This window comes from Myotis davidii, unplaced genomic scaffold, assembly GCF_000327345.1.
Source record: "Myotis davidii unplaced genomic scaffold, ASM32734v1 scaffold608, whole genome shotgun sequence".
NCBI lineage: Eukaryota > Metazoa > Chordata > Mammalia > Chiroptera > Vespertilionidae > Myotis > Myotis davidii.
In genome coordinates, this window is record NW_006300025.1 from 2,430,468 (window position 1) to 2,437,145 (window position 6,678).

Sequence of the window (6,678 nt, forward strand, 5' to 3'; positions counted from 1 at the left end):
AGGAGGGCAGCTCCCGCAGTGGGGACCCTCACCCCATGGAGGTTTGGCCAGCCTGAGTGAGGGGCTGATGGCTGTTTTCAGGTTGGCCAAGTCCCCCTGGCGACGGAAGCTCCCAGCCTCTCCTTTTTTTCTTTGTTATTTTTTTTTATTCTGGGATTTACCTTCTACAATTGAAACTTTGAAGCCTTGAGAGGAGCTCAGAGCCAGCCAGGGTGGACGGGAGGGAAGCTTGGCTTCCTCCATCGCCAGGGGCAACTCACTCCTGCTCGCTCCAGCTCTGTGGCCACAGCTGGCTGAAAGCAGGTATCTGGGGTTTATTTATCTTCTATAATTGAAACTTTATTGCTTTGAGTGGAGCTCAGAGACAGCCAGGGCAGGCGGAAGGGAAGCTTGGCTTTCTCCATCACTGGAGCAACCAAGCCTTCTGCTCGCTCCAGCTCCGTGGCTGCCAGCCACCATCTTGGTTGGGTTAATTTGCATATAGTTGCTCTGATTGGCTGGTGGATGTGGCTTAAGGCATAACAAAGGTATGGTCAATTTGCATCTTTATCTTTTCTTGGTGTAGATAAGCTATGCCCAATAGTCCCATTACCTTAAGAAATTTTTATTGAACCTCAATTTAGCAACACTAAGTTGTGGAGATTTTAAATATAGTGACTAGTCATAGTTGATACTCATTTTGTTTTTGGTTTTCGTTTTTGCAACAGGTAGGAGAGGGAGGAAGATTTAAGACTACAGTTTTGACAAATATGCCATTTAATGCATAAGTTTTGACATAAATGCATGCATATTTACATGAATCACATTTTTTCTTTATAAAACCCTCAACTTATCCTGTTTACTCAAAGCTGAATTTGGTGATGTCATATCTTCTGGTTTGTTGGGGTAATTAATCCAGTGACTGCTTCCAGAAAACTGCATTCAAAACCTGGAATGAAACATAACAAGGCATCTCCCAATCCTTGCGGTTGCTTTGTGGGTACTTCAGAGCCGTGGCTACGTTATTGCTAAAATGCGATGGGCACATGTGCGAAAGTGCTTCCCACATACATAAATTTAACATTTTTAAATTCTTAACTCTCGTATTTTTCTCTATGATACATAAGTCAGATGTTTTATCTCTCTCACATGCCTGAGGAAGATGTGTTCCTTAAATGCTAGATATTAAGCGTGTGCTCTGGTCAGTCAGCATTATGCTAACCACGAATGGGTTTGAACCAAATGCCCACTGCTTTATTTTTAGAATTTATTTTGTCTACTGGTTAAAGGTTTCTAAAATACTAGTTTCAGTATATCTAAAAGTTTATTGCCATATCGGGTAGAATTGTTTCCTCCAGCTGTTTATATTATGTTCAATATCATATAAAAATGCATCTACTCATCTTACTGTCAAAATCAGTGTTTCCCAATTTAAGCATTACCTGGGGAATGTGTTACATACAGATTTCTAGGCCCCATCCCTGAGTTGCTGGTTCAGTAGGTCTAAGGACCAAGCCAAGAACTGGCATTTCTCGCCAACACCCAGATGCTATGATGCTGAGACCCACGCTGAGAGCCACCGATGTAAATAATGTCCTTTGCCCATAAAGCCACATGTTTCCTACACCAGCCTCTACCAATATCTTTGGTTTACAGCTTATGGAAAACACACACATTATTTTTTCTTTCTGCTTCCGCTGAGATCTATTACTGTTGAAAGTAGAAAAAGACATGTGGTCAGCTCTTCGTAATTTACATTCTCTATCATCCTGCACATCTAGTCTGAGTCAAAAGACAACCTTTAAATTAAAGCAGAACCAGAGTAAACTAAATCATTTAAGATGAAGATGCAGGAAAGCCAAGATTCTGGGTGGAATTATTAGCTCAGTAGAGATGGGAGCAGACAACCACCAGTTTCATTCAAGGTGCAAATGATTTAGTTCGAAACTATAGTAAGAGAAAGTAACGGTGAATATAGGAGACATTTCCTGCACATGAACTCCTATTTTCACCTGACAGTCAGGTATAGCTAACTTTCTAATCTAAACATGTTATTTTGATGCAAATCCATCTGACAGAGTTGCCATGGCTCAGAAAAGAAATAAAAGGCCTTCACCTTTTATTTAATCTTGTTGATCTGGGCTTCATAGCCCAAGTGCTCCAGACAATCACACTTGCCCGAACCATGGTCTTGCCTAAGAAATGAGAGCAGGACACTCCTTGCCATACATTCTTCCTGGGGCTCAGAAAACCCCATTGACAGGTGGTGGCCCTGGTCAGCTTCCATGTGGAAAATGATTGCTAACCCCAGGTGAGAGTCAGGCAAGGGCATGATGCGCGCCTGTGGCTCGCTAGACCCTAACTGTGGCTGGCGCTCTTGGTTTATCCACAAGGACTTCAAGGGACACAATATGCTGCAAAATGACATGGTAAACGCCACATTTTTATATCCACTAAAAGTTTTGCCCAGAGTCAGAAGTGGAATTAGATATTGGTATGCAGAATCCATCAGGGAGGCAGGAAGACAAGGGGGAAGGGAAATTGTTCTTTTCCAGAAATAAAACATGTTATGCTTGGCCTATTCCAGTGTAGGGGTGGTCCACCCCAAGGCATTATGCATCCCTCATTGGATCTCTCAAGCCTTATCTCCAACCAAGAAAGTGCTCTCACTTAGCAATGCTAATGTGAGACCCACTGTATCATGTTACAATGGGATACAAGGTATTTCTTCCTGCTTCCAAGACCCCTGAGGGATGGAGGCAGCCTCTTTGCACTTTTAGGCAGAATTTAATCTGTTGCCTAAATGTTAACTAAAGACCCGTCTAAGGAGGAAAAAGAAGTTTGAAGATATGAGAGTTATACCAAGAAATTCATTCCTCTGGTACAAAGAGGCAAACCTTCTATAAATGAGGTGAATGTATTCATTGGAGGCACTGGTTTTGAATGTGTCTTGGATGAACAGAGTAACAGAATTGTATTGCTCTCAAAAGGAATTTACTACAATTTTAAATTTTAAACTCCCTTTTTTTCAGTATTTGTTTCAGAAAGGAATTATGCCTTTAACATGGGTTGACTAGCTACACAGAAAGTTTATAGCTTATGCATATGAATTCTACAACAAGACAGCCTTTAGGGTGAGTGGTAATCTTTCCCCTGCACCCCATCAGGAAACCGATGTCATGGATCACTGTTTCTTCTGAGTCACAGGTTGTGACTCAGCGCTCTGGAAAGTAACGAGGTCCCATCTCAACAGCTGCCCCACCCCCAACAACCTGATTTGGATTAGCTCAGTGGTTCTCAACCTTCTGGCCCTTTAAATCAGTTCCTCATGTTGTGACCCCAACCATAAAATTATTTTCGTTGCTACTTCATAATTGTAATTTTGCTACTGTTATGAATCATAATGTAAATATCTGATATGCAGGATGGTCTTAGGCGACCCCTGTGAAAGGGTCGTTTGACCACCAAAGGGGTCGCGATCCACAGGTTGAGAACCGCTGGATTGCTGGTCATCTGTTTCAGGCCCAGGTGTCTCTACTGTGGTTCGGAACCATGGCTCACGGAAATCTACTCAGACCATTTGGGATATTCCTTGTGCAGATCCAAAAAGGAATGCTGAGTGGGGTCCCCTAGGTCTTTGCAACTCGAATATGTGGATGGGTCTCTGTCAGCTTTGACTAAAAAGAGAGACTTTGGAATTCCTATAAAACAGCATTGTCAGGTAGAACTTTCCGCAGCGTTGGAAACGTCCTATATCTGTGTGCAACCATCAGGGACCTGTGGCTGTTGAGCACCTGCAAAAAGGGCTCAAGGGGAAATGTTTTTAATCTTGTTGAACTTAATTTGCATTCCCATTTAAAGAGCCACAGGTGATTGCAGTATTGGGCAGAGCAGGTAGAGAATATTAAAGGGCCAGCCCGGCCCACAAAGGTCATAGCATTTCTTCCAAGGTGTAGAGAGGATGCCCTTTCTGCTCTGACCTAGGTGACAGGCCAGCTGCCCTGAGCCTGGAGGCATGCCTAACAGCAGCGGTGCTCCCACAGCGCTCCCTGGACCAGCAGCGCACCTGGCTGGCTGGAAATGCAGGATCTCCGGCCCAGGTAATGTTTACTCAAGCTCTGCGAGTAGATACCTGCTCTGCTCACCAGAGGACACCTTTCCTAGGAGGTTACTCTGGAGTGTCACTGGTCTCCGTGTATTTTTGAGGAATTGCAAAATGGGGCAGGCACAGATGATGGTGAGGAGTGCGTTTGAAATTGGGGATGGGTTCATGAGTTTGGAGGACAAAAGAGTCATATTTTAGCTCCAATAAGCCCTCATTTGGGTAGGGGTAGAGTGACCACTGAAAAACTAAATAAAAGACCAAGATCTAACTCAGGACGTGTCCCACCTAATTTTCACGTTCTCTCTACATCAGTAGCTGCCAGATAGCGTACTAATATTGGAAATCCCCATGTTTTGTTGATAAACTAACGAGGTCTGTCTTGTTTCCATGTTGAATTGGGAACTGATTCTACGCTTTTCCTTAAAAAGAACCACTGAATTTTGTCTCACTTGCAAGACTAGCACTTTCTCCTTTGAGACTATGGGTAAAAAAAAAAAAAAAAAAAGAAAAGAAAAGAAAAGATAGAAAGGTCAGCCAAAAAAATCATCGCATCTAGCCAAAGGGGGCAGAAAACAAAACAAGAGGAGAGGGGCTTACATAACAGCAATTTTTTGTAATAAGCATGGGGACAGGTCCCACGGGGAGGACAATTAGGCTGTAATTTTTGAAGGGATAATTGGGACCCAGCTGGACAGTGGTTAGGTTAGAAGGCACGGCCAGGAATTGGAGAAGCAAATGACTTGGTCCCCAGGATATTTCTTCACCCAGGGGAGCACCAGCAGTCATCTGTTGGTGGTGGTGTTATGTAATCATCTTAGTGTAGTCATCTGAGTGAGAATGAAAATCGGTCCTTGTGCAGTTCATAGAAGTAACTTACAGCTCTCTGCACCCCAAATTCTGGACACTTAGCACCAACAGCCCCTGAACTTTCTGTAGGCTTGACTGTTCCTTTCCTAGGGACCTCCATTCCCAGTACTCCTTTCCTTTACACCGCCTACCCCCCCCCCCATCCAAATACAAAACAAAATTGTATATTGGTTTGTTTTGAGAATTGGTTTTAAATGCCCCTTTCACAGCTGTTCAGGCCATTGCAAGTACCTTGGCAATTGGATCCAATTATTTGATTGATACTAGCATTCATCTCCTCCTCTTCTTATACAAAAGCTGTTTTTTTAAACATTCATTACAGACTTTCAGTTGCAAATAAGCACAAGATGAAAACAAATGAGGTATTTTATTCAGGCATTTTATGTGACCCTACCCACAGGCGAGAGCAAAGCAGTGTGGGGACTTGTCCGTGGCCTCCTCTCGGGACCAGCAGGGGCCTGGCATCACAAAGCACATTACTGGCGCGTTGACAAATAACTTCTTCTATTCCACTGCCAAAACCACAGTACAGATTAAAAGTCCAAACATGTGTCAAAGTATATATTCAAAAAGTTTTTCCAAATGACTCTCATGCAAAAATAAGGCAATAAGTATAGATTTAAGATTTATTAACTAATTATGCAAACCAGTAAGATGGTGAAGTTGGTTCAAGGAGCACTTTGAGGACCTGGGTATTTATAACTATATGCAAGGACAGTGAAAAAATACGCCTAGATTTATGGCTGGTTAATGAAGGTCAGGGCAACCAAACCACAATCTACAGTGATCTTTGTTACTTGACAGAAATTGTCTGTTTCAGACAAGACCCACAGGTTAACATTCTGATTCCTTAATCAATAATCGTGAGTCAAACAGAGGTACACATCCCCTAGATCACTCAACAGTCCTCAAACAATGTCAAAGGATAACAATGAAATGACAACCTCACCTTAACCGTAGACCCTCTCTTGGCCTTATTTTCAATTATGTGAAACTCCTATTAGTTTCAATCACAATCATTCACTATATATGCATGTTTGCAAGTGATCAGCGAAGCAGGCCTAAAATCCCACTCGTTTCCTGGAATTTTCATTAAAAACATTGCCTTTTCCCTTCCTGAAGGATCTTCTTTTGAAGTTTGCCCAAATTTAGGTTATCAATTTAAAGAAACTTAATGAAAGTAGCTGGATTCCTTTCACTTGCAAACATGCCTTTTTTGCTGCTGCAACAATACCCACACTTTCATTTTCAAAAAGCACAGAGCAGGGACAGTTGAGCTGAGTGTGTGTTCCAGACATGTCAGGATGACGCAGGAAGGCTTTGCTGGGTTGAATTAAAATTTATGTTTCATTTTTCAGATGAATTAAAGTTCTGTGATGCTTCTCATTTTAGTACAATACATGCACGAGGCAGTGTAAAGTCAAAACATTTATGTGACATGGTGTTCATTACTACTTTGAGAGATTCTACAATTTAAAAAAGAATTTAAGAATTATGAAGGTACAGGTTCATTCTCAAATATTATTTTCCCTTTGATGAGATTTGACACCTCAAAATAAGATGATGTAAGAGACAAACTGGTCATTTTAAAAGAGAACTGGTTTTTTTTCATACTTGTATTAATACGATGTTTCTATATTTGTTTTGCCATTTTTTTATAGTGGACTACTTGTCTTTATCACTGGTTTCCCACTTGCATGCGTTAATTAGGAGTTTAAGAGAGGTAA